Genomic DNA, 14,665 nt, shown 5'->3' on the forward strand with positions numbered 1-14,665 from the left:
ACTTGCAGAAAGCAGTAGATTGAAAGGTGGCTTCTGAAAGAGGGGCATCTCTGCCTAAAATCAATTGTAACTAAAAACCTGAAAATTGATGGATTTACACCAAGGCTGAAAGTAGTTTATGGCAGGAGACCTCAGAAATCTCCAGTATGGATTACTGCTTTTATAGGTCTGGTCTGGTCTTCTCCTTTTCCTTCACCTCCTCCTTCTCCTCGCTTTTAAACTTGGGAGCTCAAAACAATCTCTAGCTATTTTCAGTCAGGATCAGGCTGACTGGGAAGCGGGAGGTTTTCGCAACTGGACTTCAACATGTTGGAGAAATAACTGAGGAAAAGTTTTCCTGCTACCACTCACCAAAGAAATGTAAAGGGAGCAGTGGTCACCTTCCTCTTCCAGAGTTAACAATACCTTGGGAAGACTCTGGCAGTTGTTGCTGTCAGAGCAGGGGCTTTAGGACAGGTACGGATTCAGGAAGAGAGCACTGAGGCTTCACAGGTCGTGGTTTGCAGTTCAGCATCACACTTTCACTCACTGTATCAATTCTGAAGTTTATCTCCCACTAAAAGTGTTCCTTGGTGCCTCATTCCTTGCACACCGACCTTCCCAGGCAGTGCAGCCTGCATGGATTTAATGCCTGCTCTATGATCCAGCTCCATGGACAAATGCAAACACATGTGGCAAACGCTGACACTTTTCCCCACCATAAGAAGTCAAGAAATAAGGAATTACTGTTATCTCCATTTCCTAAATGGGGACTGGAAGCCACAGCTCAGCCAACACTTCTGGCTGTCAATGACAGAAGCAGCCCAGTCCCTTCGGTCCCTGTGGGGTCCCTTTTCTCACGCTGGGATAAGCATTTGTGCATCTGTATTTTGGAACTGATTGAGGAACTTATCCATCTGAAAACTAATCCAGGGAGGGAAAAAAAAAAAAGAGTTTTTATTTCAGCCACATCAACTTCCTGATTTTGGTTTGAATGCAGCCCAGCAGGACGGGACTGAGCAGCTACGACGGTGGGAGTGGAATGCAGGGATTTTGGATGGAATTACATGAAATCACAGAAGAAATATGACATCAGAAAGACAATGTAGGTCTCCAGAATGCACAGATGCCTTTCTCTGTTGTAAATGCCATCCCTTCACAACCTAGCAGAGGTTTGCTGGCTGTCTACCACTGCTCTGAGCCACCCAAGGTTTATCCTGTGTAGACAACATATCTCAGGAGTGTCGTGTTTGGTGGAATTAAATGACCCTCTGCCCAGTCAAAAGTTAATTATTTGGGGGTGGAGGTTGCAGGGGGATTATTTCAGCAGCCACACTAATGAAGGTGAGATCAGACAGGTTAAAAATAAGCATAGACACAAGGAAGACATGGGAAGGGAAGGGAACAGCTTAACCTGTGCAGTGGGATGATGCCCTGCATCGCTATTATGGCAAGAGTTTTGTTCAGGAGGAGAGACAGAACTACAGGGATATTTTGCAGGGTTAGCACGTCTTCCTCTGTCTGATACACTCCCTCTTTCCCACTTTTCCCTCGATGGCAGGTAATAAAACGCCTGCTGGTACCCCCCATGACTGGAGGTACCCGGAGTGGTTCAGCCCATCATGAGTGCTGTGCCAATCATTTAACAATTCCCACAGCTGCCTTTGTGAGAAGCCTCTCTCTTAAGCCTCTGGTTTAAGAATTTAGAGTAATCATGTAAAAATGATACCCCTGTGCTCTATGATCCGCTGAATCTCACTAATGCCGGATCCCAGAAGAGGGCTTATTAATGAAAAGATGCAATGCCTCTCTCTCTGCTCATGTTTCACATGAATATCTCTCATGGATTCGGCAGTAAACCGTACTGCTGATAAAGTGGGTATAATGAACCTCCGTGCTCCACGAGAAGGAAACCTCGGACTGATGGAATAGTTACCTGCTCCACTTCCCAGCACAATGGCAGGCTCGGCAGGGACAAGGAGAAGCACTCGGCTGCCACGGGAATAGCGGTGCAGGCTCCCAAATCCTGGGCCTGCTTTGCAAGCGATGCCTTCGGCTGTGTGAAAAGATCAAGAGTTTGGAAGGGAGCGGTTCGTAATTAGCTGAGAGAAATGAAATTATGCTTTGTTGTAAATCACCGAGTCAACAGACGGAAGGAGGTTTTTAAAGGGACAGCAGCACCTTGAGGCTACTCTGTGTCCTTTCAACATCACAGAGTAGTCAAAAACCCGGCTGGCTCTCGCCAGTTGGCCAGATTTTCAGCAAGGACGAGCACCAAGTGTTCTGCAAACAGCAGGATCCTGCCACTTCCAGCCCCTGACATCTAATTTTCAAATACTTTCAAGTACTGCCTCTGTCCTCAAGCTCCCCTGCTAACGGCAGCAGGTTTTGCCATCAAGAATTTCAAACTGTTATAAATCCTTCTGCTGTAGCAAAAACAAACAAACGATGGAAAATCTCCACACTAACAAGAAGAAAGGCAGATTCCATGTCTATCCATGGGAAAAGAAAGCAAGTGACTACCCAGAAAGCACTGTGAGGCAAAGAAAAGGAACAGGTAAAACGCTGTAGGCAGCAGTGCAGTCAGGCTCTATATTTCTCTGAGGCCCTCTGTGATTTATGATTTCCATTAAAAGAAACACATGCCTTACAAATTACCCCTAATCTCAGCATCAGTAGGATGGCACAGGGCAAGCAACAAGAGCCTGGAAGGTGTCACTCTGGAGTATCCCAAAACCACCACAGAGACCAGTTTTAGGTCCAACAACCAGACTGTATCTGCTCGGTGTATCTCTGATACCTGGATCACCTTTACAGAGCCAGCCCCACGTAGCCAAGTCCAAACCTTTGTGAGGTTCCAGTTTGAATACGTAAAATTACCACAGAGATGACAGCACTGCAGGGTGACTATAATCCCATCTCAAACACTGGTTGTTATCCTCTGCATGTCTGTTCACTGATTTACCAATCTGTGGAAAAGTTAGGACTGTCCCTCACTTCCAGGGGATTCTCTGGTTAGAGGGAATTCAAACACCCTGAAACTCTGTGAAACCTTAAACCTTCGTGTGAGCAGCTTGGGTATAACTCCCCGTGTTATTAATACCTAAATGCCCCATATGTTGTCTTTAGAGAGGAAGGCAGTCCCATCACCTTTATGTGTGTGCTTTCTTCCCTTGGCTTTTACATTTCTTCCACACGCAGAATGTACTTAACTCGCTGCTTATTGAATGAAGGATTAGTATTATTTTCCTTCCTCCGGTGAACTTTGTTTCACTTCATCCTGCATATATTTTGCTAGGCTGTGTTTTCCTGCCAGCACACCACTGTTCAGCAAACCACCGTACTTAAGGCCAGCCAGCTAACACAGTGATCCCTTTTTACTCACGAGGAGTGTTTCCATAATCATGGCTGTGCTCGTGGGATGAATGACAGCTTACACCGAGGAGCACGGAACGCACTTCCAGAAGCTCTGCCGAGCTGGGACGCAACTAAAGCAGCTTCAAACTGCCAAGACACTTGAAACATCCAGGGGAAGACACGGTTTGAAATGGAGCCTGCTACTTAGCTCCTCTGCTGGCATGAATGTTGACCAGGGACTTCCCCATCCTCCCTTTTCTGTGCTGCTCTATCTCATGTTGAGCCGGACTGGGAGCGCTTGGAAAAATGCCCAGCTTTGGGTCCCGTAAAAATTAGTATAAAACAAACAGGTAACAAATTTGCAGTGGCTCTGTAGGAGGTTTACAGTCTCTTTTCTTTTGTTGGGAAGATTGGTTATGTTGCCCAGTAGGAAAGCAAGTAGAAAAGAAGGGTTTCTTTACAACTCACTGTGCTCTTGGAAAAACGGATGGGGAGTTCCTGTTCGCATCAGTGCAGCAATGCAGACCTCTCTGGTGGAAGTATTTTCTTTTTCTGGTGGAATTATACCTCAAGTCCTGCTAGGTAGTCACTCTCTTTGTTCCTGTGAGCCAAGCTAGTTGCAAGATCATGCTATGCCATGCTTATAACCTCGCACTAAAGAGGAGATTACAAAGGGGGCAAAATACCCTAGAGGGTTCCCCTTTATCAGAACCTTCCCTGTCAGTTTGCCTTCTCATTTCCTGAGCTCTTGTCTGATTATTAGTGTACTGACAGAATAAAAATAACCTCATATTCCTACATGAATCATAAATAAAACCCTTTTATTTCATCAAAGAGGTTGGCAGGTTTATAGTCCTTTGCAATGCATGCACGATGTGAATGACATACCTTTAATTTTGCTGACAAGCTTGTCGGGGTCCTAATGAAAAAGAGTGAAAAGTGGGTGACTTCTCTAAAGGTTTAGCAGTTGCTTTTTGGTGAGGATATATATTTCACCTTGCCACTGTAATCAAGGAGCCAACTGATCTTGGTAATGAACTCTTCAATTACAGTCCACTCCTAACTCTTCAAGAATGCCAAGGCAACAATGCCACGGTGATTATTGCTGATATTAGAGATTAAAGCAACCTGGGGGAAAAAAGGAGGGGGAAAATATAAAAGAAAACCTGAGCAGTGTCCTTGCTATAAGGGTATAAGGGTGCATCAGCAGTGATCCAAAGAGCAATCAGATTCCAGATTTTGGACAGCTAGATTTTATATCCCTGTTGTACACCAGGCAGCAATAAAACCACCATTCCCCCCTGGGGTTTGACAGCATGTGTTGCTCCCCATTTGTTCAACCCAACACTTTGCTGTTAGAAACCAGTATCAAGAATGGTAGAGGTTATCTTGGGACAGCCCCATGGAAAGGAAAAGAATAGTGCAGAGTATTTCTTTTGGTGTCTCTGACAAGCAAGTTCCCTGATAAAGGTCTCACAAAGGAACACAGAAAACAGGCATGGGACAAACAGTCAGAAAATCTTTCCTATTTCCAGTCTATGATAGAGCAGAAAGGTTAACTGCTTGCACACAGGGAGGCAAACAGTTAAAAATACATATTTTTGGCAGTATTGAGAGTTCTTTCCCCTTCTTCAACACATCCTTTCTTATTTCCACTTTCCTTTCACTGTCTATTTTGCTCATGTAAAAGTCATGAAGAACACTGGCCCCTTAGTTTGCTTATTGACCACAAACAAATCATCAAAGCCATGAGCCTTCTCCCTTTCCTAAAAGGATTCCTGCTTTTTTTGAAAATGTCCCAAGTCTTCACTTAATAATTCTGAAAGGAATTAAGGGAACAGGACAACTTTATTTGATCTCTTGGAGCTTAACCTTCTTTTTTGGTGGCGATCCCTGTCTTTAGCAACACCTCATCAGAGAAAGTTTGGGATTTGGTGAGTTATCCCAGCCTGTTTGCTGGGGGCTTTTTTTTTGTTGTTGTTGTTTTTGTTTGTTTTTTGTTTTGTTTTGTTTTGGCTTTGGTGGAGGTTTAGAGGTGGAACTTCAGAGAGGGAAAATGAGAGGGACATAACTAAGGTCATCTGACTGGAGAAAAAAGCAGAGGCAGTGTGTGCAGGATTGTGTGGACGTGGGGATATGGGGCAGAAAGAGGAAAAAAACCTATGGACACTGGATTCCAGATTGCTATCTTGTCAGGACTTTACAAGATGCCAGAGCTGCACTTTTAATTTTCATTACTTTCCATCTTCCTTTGATAAGCTCAGAAGCAGTATCTAATTTTATTAGGAGCTTTTCATCAAACGTGGATATCTTCCTTCCTCCAGGGATTCCCCAGCCACAAAAACATCAGGTTCTGTGAAACATTAGCTAATCCCAGTTAGAGTTACTTGACCCTATCAAGCTAAGAAATAAATTTTACTCTTCATGAGAGTCCTACTGTTTACACTCCAGACAAAATTCTTAGATCTCAACGTTTTCAGAGGAAAAACATATTTCATAATGCCAGAAAACTGGCCTTAAGGACCTGGGCCATACAAGCCTGAAAATGTTTCTTGTTTCAAATTAAATACATTGACAGACTTCCTCCTGACTGTGGCTGACACCAGGGCCTGGTTTTCTTGGCATGAAATGCAAAGGGGTGACAGGAGGAGCCATCACTGGCAGCACCCAGTCCCATCCACGAGACTCCCTCCTGCCCTCGACCTTCCCTGCGTGGCTGCACACGGAGACTGCCCAGAGCCAGAGCACTTCTCCTGTTCACTGCAGGGCTCAGAGGGGAAAAGGAATGTGGTTTGTACTTCCTTAGTGCCTCGCTCAACCAGCACAACCCCAGTGCTTTGGAAAACAGGGGACCAGGCACTCTGGCTGTAGCGCTGTCACTCGTTCAGCTGTTTGCAATGTAAGGGCTTTCTAGAAAAGGTTAAGAAAAGACTCATATGCTCCAAAATTATCAGTTTGTTATCACTATTAATAATACTTTATAGTCCTTAACGTGCTACTTTTCATCTTCAAAGCACTTTGCAAATATTAATTAATCCTCACAATCTGCCTGGGGGTAAGCAAATGCTGCTGCTCCCAGCAGCTGAGTCACAGGGTTCACTGACTTGCCCCTTCACATCCTGCTCTGATGCTCAAAATATCTAAAGATGCTGTTTCCCGTCCTCTTAGATGGGATGGTGGATGTGCACCACTTTTGTACATCAGATACTTTCTTACAGGGCTGACTTGATCCGATAACTGCAGCTCCAGCTGCTTGGACAAGGCTGCAGTTTGCTCCCTTCCCACATATTTCTGCATTGATGCAAGAGGTGGGCAATTACCACTGGGTAATTAAAGGACTGGGTTCATGGAGGAGCTCCTGGCTGATTCCTAAAACTACCTCCCAAACTCTGCTTTGCAGTGGAGGGCTGTGCCTGTGTGCACAGAAGTGATCAGAGAGCCACAGCTTAAAGAAGCAGCAGATTTCTTTAAAGATTTAACAGACCACCATCACTGGAGACAGAACCAGAAGGAAGTGTTTCACTGAAAGCAGCCTGTGTTTGTGTGGACTGATTAGCCTAATGTTTGTTTTTTCTTCACTTGTGGGTTGGGCTTGTTTTGTTTTCAAACAACTTGCAACACTTCCAGCGCCAACAACCAAATGAAGGTTTAGGGGAAAGGAGGACAGGCCCATGATGTGGCTTTATTTGTCCATGCTTCTTTGAGTTGGTAAATCACACTGCATTGCTTTATTGAGTGTCCCTTTAGGAGTATATTGGAAAAAATTCTATCTGCCACAATTAATACAGTGCCTAGTGCATCACACGGCACAGCCCTGGCGTCCAAACTCAGCATTCCCTGGGAGTCCTTTGGTCCCACACTGGATGCCAGAAAGCATAGTGGCTGTGACATGTGATACAACTGCTGATAAATGATGGTGATAATGCAGAACAAAAAGGCTAATGAGTTCTCCCCAACACCACGCTACTTTCATGAAATGAATGTGATGATGACCCTATTTGCTTGCTTTTCTTTTTTTTTTTGGCTAGTGAGTTACTTATCCCTTTACCTGCATGTTAGTTTTATCTTCTCTGCACAATACTATGGAGAGACAGCTAAAATTAATGTCAGCATCTCCCTTCACTTTTAAACTATAAAAGAGCCTTTGAAGGTAGGGTAAACCAAAGAGGCCAGTAACTAATTATAACCCATTGTACTGGACTTTGGGAATAATGAATAGGAGCTATTCCCCGTGCGCCTGCCAGAGACAGTGGTGTCTTTGTGGGCGAGGGAGATCCCTTCACTGGACCAGAGAGAGCAGAAATGGGATTGTTAATGTATGTAAGAGGCAGGAGGATTTCTATGGTACTATTTCATTGCAGAGGCAGAAGGTAGCAGAGCCAATCATGAAAAGCGTAAAGGTGTGAAGGCACAAAGATGGAGAGTTGATTAAAAGCTCCGTGGGGAGCGGGAGCGAACAAATCAGTGGTAATGATGGGATTATGCCTGAGCGGAACCCAATGGTCTACGGTGTCCTGGGGACTTGGTGCTGGGATTAAACACTGCAAGGAGCAGAGCCTGGCCCCTGTCCAGCCTGTCAGCACCTGGAGATGGGCTGATGGATGGGACTGGTTGTGCCACAAAACCGGGTGAGGTCTGTTGAGGAAAGACCCAGCTCAACACAAGGACCTCTGCACCCCAGTGAGATGTGAGGGCTGAGTCCTGCCCGGCCACGAGCCAGGGGAGGAGCAGCGGTGTCACGGTGCCTGTCACGGCTGTCACACCCGGGCAGCGGGACAGGGCTCATCTGGGGAGGTGGAAAGATGAAGTAAGGAAAGGTGGAAGAGGAGAGAAGGGGCCTGAGGGTGCTCAGTGAGGTTGGAGGCAGTGGAGCAGGGCCGTGGAGCTCACAGCTGTGGGGAGGGACGAGCAGTGGCACCGGGGGCTGAGTGGGGCAGCAGGGCACGGGCTGGGAGGCACCGACAGGAGCTGAGGGAGCACAGATCAGACCTGGCTGCAAAGGCACTGAGAGAAAGGCCTGGAGCAGCCTGGAGGGAGGGAAGAGAGGACTGGAGCAGCCAGAGAGATCAGTGCAGGACTGGCTCCAGCTGGGGCAGCAGGTGCCTGCCCTCACTGAGGGCCCTGTTGCCAGTGACTCCTCCACGAGCAGTCTTACACTAACACAGCCTGATTTCCCTTCTCCTGTACTATTTTAGGGGTTCCTCTGTTGGTCTGAGGCACATATCTTTATGTACATGTGTATCCCAGAAGCCCCTATCACCACAGCAGCAGGATCTGTGGTTATTGACCTCAGGAGGAGGGACCTGGGGACCTTTTGCCTGCCCCGACTCGGTCACACAGTGTTGCCATGAGGGCAATTCCAATGGATGCAGGATGAGTCAGTGAATAGTGCCTGTCAGGATAGACAGCGAGCCCTGAGGTCTATCCATGAGGGATAAAATCATGAGCATGACTAAGCCATAACAATGAGCAACCCAAAAATTTTCTCTCTGATGGCATCAAACACATCACCTCAGAGCCAACTGTCAAGGCAGCACCGAGCAACACAAGCGGACAGTTTGACCTCAGGTTTTGCATGACAGGAGATCCTCCCACGCCACGCTGCCAGAGCCAGACCTTTAGCAAATACAAGGGCATGCCTGGGCTTTTGGCATGAACACATGGTGAAATAAGTGAAAGCTAAACATTTTCAAAATCAAATATTCGCCCAGGGGTGAAACAGGCCACTGAAGCCACAGGGAAGCTGCTCCTGGGTGGCCTCAGCCAGATCCTGCAGGACCACTGTGTTAAGAGACCTTCAGATTGCTGGAGTCCACTTGTGCTCAGGCCAGCTGGATAGGACAGAGCCAGTTTGACTCATCCAGACTCTCAAGAAATAAAATTCTTGAAAGAGAAAGACAAAGACTCGCCAGTAGAAAACGCACAGATTCTTTCCAAATGGTCTTAACAAAGATGACTTAAATATGGAGAGTTAAAATATCCCATATGTCAGCCCTCTTATGTATCTTTTATACAGGGTCGAGCCTGAGCACAAACTAATAAACCCCTTATCGAGAGAGGAGCTCGATATCAAAAAGGACAATCTGGTGTTTGGTTGCTTCTTTGCTTTTTCCTAGTAATAGCAGGTGAAAAGCCTAAAAGGAAAATATTAAGGCTCAGAATTGGGCCTGAGCACGTGTCCCTGGATGGGCCCATTCTCCAGATATGTTTTCTTCACTCTTGAAAGCACCAAGCACCAGAAACCAGAGAGGGAGATCCAGACACGGCACAAATATTAAATGTAAATACAACACATTCCAACATAGACCCTTCACTGAAACAAGCCCTAGAGCAAAGCTATCTCTTCCTGTTGATGACAATGCAAAGGACTTCAGCATAATAGTATTTACTCAGTTAAATGAGAGCTGTAATGCACTTCAGCCTTAGAAACAAAACTTGAGCTACTGAAGTGTCCCGTTTTCAAACCCGAGGGTTTATTTGCAGGTGGCTGTTGACTTCAGGGGGAGTCACTGCTGCCACCAAAGGCTCTGCTTTGAAAGCCTCCTCAGCAGGAGGAAAGGCTGTGCTACATGGCATGGAAAATGATGTCCTTCTGCTTCAACTCAGGCAGAACCCAGAGCAAGGAAGTGCAGACTTAGTTCAGATACACACAGAAGTGAAAATACATCTTAACTTTAGAGGTTTCAGCTTTGCAGAGTCAAACCAACCCTAGAAACACGGGGACAGTTTGACTTGGCTTCTTGACCAGTCAAAAACTGTACCTCAGAGATGCCCCCACCAAATTCCATGAAATTTCCAGTTCAGCACCACCTAGGACTCAGGAGCTGAGCTTTCACACCCAGTTGTCCATTGCTCTGCCCAGTTACTTTATGCAAGTCACTTCACCATCTTTTATTTCACTTTCCTTCAGTGAATTTGGAATAAAAATATTCAATCTCTCGGAGATCTCTGGGTGAGAATTAAGTATTATGATTATTATGAGGCACACTTACACTAAAAGGGTGATGTCAACGTGGTAAGTAACGTGTCTTGTCTAGTGTAGAGCATTTTTTGGCAGGCAGTGGTAATTCTCTTTCTAATAAAGACCACAACTGTCCTCATCTTTGCCCATGTATGCGAGGCACTTGAAAAAAACCTTTGCTTTTGTAGATCCAGCAACTTTAGAAGACAGGAATGAGTAAACAGCAGACTAATCATTCTGTCTCCATTGACAAGCAGTGAAGGAGTTAATTATCTGCTTCTTTTCACTAATTCTGTTGCAGAGCTCAGTTGTGCATATTAAATGTCCAAGTTACCAGATTTAAAGAAAAACTTGATCTCAATTTGGCTACATATTAAAAGTGCCATTCCCTGTTGTCCTACCTAGCACTGTTAATTGCATACATTTAGCCCTCTATTGGAGAATAATTTAGCTTCAGATTGAAAAGAAGAAGCCCTGGCCTTGGTTATTTTGGCATACAAGACTCCAGTATGACTCTGTTTTCTAAGCAGACATTAATGATTCTAAAACTAATATTCATTGTTTGAAGAGGCATAGCAGCCTTGGCATTTACTTAACCTTTTGTCTCATGTATGAGACTGAGTCAGCCTAAATCCTTTTCTTAATTAATATCTATTCTTCTTTTTTTCTGTCCAACATTATTTATTAAACAATTTGCATGCAACAATTAGAGTTGAGAGATTAGAAAAAAACCTCACTGCACGAGCAAGCTCACTTCATACAACAACAACAACCATGAAACTGGTCCTCCAGCTCAAACAAAGCTCTGAGCAGGAATGAGATGGGAACAGGGAGTGAGGAAGGTCAGGTAAAAAAAAATGGAAAACCAAGTCCCACCATTCATCTCTTAGCCCTAACATTAAGCTATTCCCTACTAAAAAAGTAATAATTCTAGAGGGAAAGAGATAAAATACTACTGTAAAAGCACAAAACCCAGGGATCTGACACCTCTAGTGAATGCCAGTGATGATAGTTATGGTTGTGAATAAAGTGCAATCACTGAAACTGTTTGCTTATTGCTGTGGTGGAAAGAAATTATCATTTCAGATTCCTGTCGTGCCTCACAGGACAGCACTGGCTGCTCCCAGGAACTGTCTCAACTGGAGCTCACCACTTTTCCAGCCTGTTTGTTTCCATGCACTTCCCTGCATGGAATCTTCTGTGATCACATCTACTTTGGACATAATGCTGAGTGTGCAACAAGAGACCCTTGGCAACGTTGAGATCAACGTGGAAGATGGCAAGGACACCTCTGGCAATGAAAGCAAAGCTCCTGACCCACATCTCTCACATGAACCAAGGGACAGTGAACCCTCAGGGTCCTCAGGGTCACATGCATGACTTGCTTCTTTGCAGGGGGAAAAGACAGTGAGGAAACAAAGCAGGGCCATTGCTTAGAAACCTTCCTGAGAGCTGAACTGGACCACTGCCACTGCTCCAGAGCTGATGCTCCCAAAAGAAACAGTCCAGGGATCCAGACATGTCATTGTATCCAGAACTACCTCGCCAGTGTGACACTGCTTTAGATATTATTTCAGACATATAGTTCAGCAGGTAATTCCAGGGCATGAACTTAGACAGCAGGTTTTAAAATCCAAATGCATGTCTATAAACCCAACATATTAATAACTTAACAGTTTTCAATAAGACATCAACATTTGCATGCATCTTCCTACTTGTTATGTGCAGTACTACATTTTTTAATGTTTCTTGGATGGCAGCCAGAGAGTCTGAGTCCCTAGTTAGTTCATCTATTACTTTCTTGCCACAATAGATCTGGGTCTTGGCCAAGTACTGGACTCATACTGCATACAAAAACACAAAATTCTCTCCCTTATCTATTGGTAGTCTTCCCTTCCCAGGGAAGGGGGGGAAAATAGCATAAATTAAGATAAATAAGTAAATACATAAAAATTCAGAACTAACTGTAGTAGAAGTATTTTTAGCATTTTTAACACTATGTGTAATCAAAAGATTTCCTTATGTATTTATACTGCCTTAGTCTCCCAAGAGTCTAATTCATGACTATTCACCTGAACAGGAGAGGAAGATCTCTTCTTTAAATCCCTCCTGGAGCTCCTCATGCTTTCCACAAGAGTGAGCAAGGTTACCTGACCTGAAATAAAACAGGGGAGGAAGAGGCTTCAGTGCCATCCTTCCTCTTTCAGTGTTTCTCAGCCTATGGACTATGGAAGGGTTTAGAGAGGCCAGGAAGGGTTAGAGGCGGCCTCTGTTTTACATTTGACCTTTTTATCCGTTACTCGGGGCCTCTGGTGTCTGCAGAGGAAGACAGATGAACACAGAGGAGATGCCTTTTGAAAGAGTCTTGAAAACATTGTCCAGCACAGCTCTGATGGCAGGGCAATGAATGTTGTCTTTTATTGTGGGTTTAAGGTAGCCAAGTAATACTTAGGTTAACAAAGAGCAAGGAAAAAAGGACGGGGTGACGCGACGATCCCGGCTGCGGGTTCACAGCCACGTTAATCCGCCAGAAGTCTGAGCTGCCCTTGAAAGGGTTGGTCCTGCCCACCCAGCCCTGGTGGGAATGTTTTTCTCACTTGTAGATACATGTTGGATCAGAGAATGAGCGGGCTAAAACATCACCTGACCCTAAAAACGCCCCTTGGTGCTGCTGAGCACAGGGAAACACAGAGCTCCTTGGAGCAGGGCGGGCAGGGATGGGATGGGAAAGGTGCTTTGTGTCCTTGCTGACCACGCAACCACCACGAGACCTGAGCCAAGGACATGTGGGGCAAAGCCAGGAGCAACAGGGAAGGCACCTCCTCTTCCCCTGGGCTGCAGCTAAAATCCCAGCCCAGTCCACACGGAGCACTCTGCTGTCAGTGGAGCACTAATCACAGCAGTGAGCTGGGCTGACTTGTAAAATTTTGCTAATAATACCAAGGTAGCTGACAAGTTAATAGAACACGTGATTCCTGCACCTTCTGCCTGAGCTGTGTGAGTATTTTTTTCTGCTTAATTTGCCCAAACAAAGCATCAGTGCCTTAATTTCCGTTGTTTCAGAAATTAGATCCTCTTGAAGAATGAAAGAATGCTGTGTTTGAGAAGGGCAGCTTTTTTATGAAGACACGTAATTAATGGAAGCCATTAAAGATACTTGTAAAAATGATTCAGATTTTTATATATGATGACTAACTAACTTAGTATTGCTCTCCTTGGTCAGAGATTAATGGGAATTTCTTAAAGGATAAAGAATTATTTAACAAGCTGCAGGATATGTATGGGCTTGGAATACACTCTGTAATAGTGTGAATAATAAGAAATGTGGCTATTTATTTCCTTTACTAATGAACCAAAGCTAAATTCAGAGATAGCAAGATGTCAGAAAAACCAACTCCCCAAAAAAACCTCCAACCAAAACCTAACAAGGCGAGTGGACGTTTTTTTACATGAATCTAAACACAGAGTTTAGCAAAAAATCCCTACCATTAAAACATTCAGGTTGCCACGTGCTCTAACTCCAGGCGGTAGAGCAACACACCAGCACCATCTCTGAAATGACTGAGAGGCACCAAAGGCTTTAAAGAAAGAGTTTAAAATCAGGTGATGCTGAATATTCAGCAGCTCCTTGTGAGGGGAGAGAGACAGCAAGGCAGAGAGAACAAACCACTACTGCTTGCAAGAGCTTCCCACGAAGAAATTTTCTTCACAAAGCAACGACAACAACGCGCTTGGTCAAAGATTTCTATGCAAGGAAAGCTGACTTCTAAGATCACAAATAGCAGAGTCACTTGATGGTTTCCCTTGATGATGGCACACGTGGACAGCTTTCATTTTCCCAGCTCTTTCAGATTTTAAGTGACCTCAGTGTGTATTGAAGTGTCGTGTCCCCTCTGGGTTGAAAAGCACGTGCAAAGAGGGAGTAGAGCATCTCTAGGCTGACTTTGGCTCCGAGGGAAGGGAGCAGATAACACTTCAGGAGAGAAGGAAGTGGAAAGCAAACCAGTTTCTGAGGCAGCTGAAAAGAGTGTTTGGTTCTCTTCACAAGTGATCTGACAAGTATTTTCTGCAGTAACTGTTCAGAGCTACAAACTGCAATGTTCCTGTAACCAGGTGAAGCAGCAATAGTTCCCTCTCTGGCTGAAACAAATAAACACAAACTAGCTGTTTTCCAAAGCAGATCCCAACCAAGCCAGGCAGTAGCAGTGAGCCTTCTGCAGCTTGACACCCAATTATTTTAATATCCACTGTATCTTCCCCCTCTTAGGGTTCATTGGGCTTTCTTCTTTAACTTTTTGAAGGCACACAAAGAATTGAATAACCTTTTCTCTGCATACCTGGCTGCAGCCACATCACTGAGGGGGGTCC

The 14,665-nt window shown here is 44.9% G+C and overlaps 2 long non-coding RNA genes across 3 annotated transcripts in view; one reads left to right on the forward strand and one right to left on the reverse strand.

The window, feature by feature from the left end:
- The window catches only part of LOC113972345, a 155,782-nt gene extending 151,469 nt beyond the window's left edge, over positions 1-4,313 (forward strand). Inside the window, exon 16 of the long non-coding RNA XR_003535861.1 lies at positions 1-4,313. This is a non-coding gene — a long non-coding RNA (uncharacterized LOC113972345).
- LOC113972344 overlaps positions 1-14,665 on the reverse strand; it is a 257,652-nt gene that overhangs the window by 30,794 nt on the left and 212,193 nt on the right. The window lies entirely within an intron of this gene.

The sequence above is a fragment of the Neopelma chrysocephalum genome, unplaced genomic scaffold (assembly GCF_003984885.1).
Source record: "Neopelma chrysocephalum unplaced genomic scaffold, ASM398488v2 Primary Assembly neopelma1_91, whole genome shotgun sequence".
In the NCBI taxonomy this organism is placed as follows: Eukaryota; Metazoa; Chordata; class Aves; order Passeriformes; family Pipridae; genus Neopelma; species Neopelma chrysocephalum.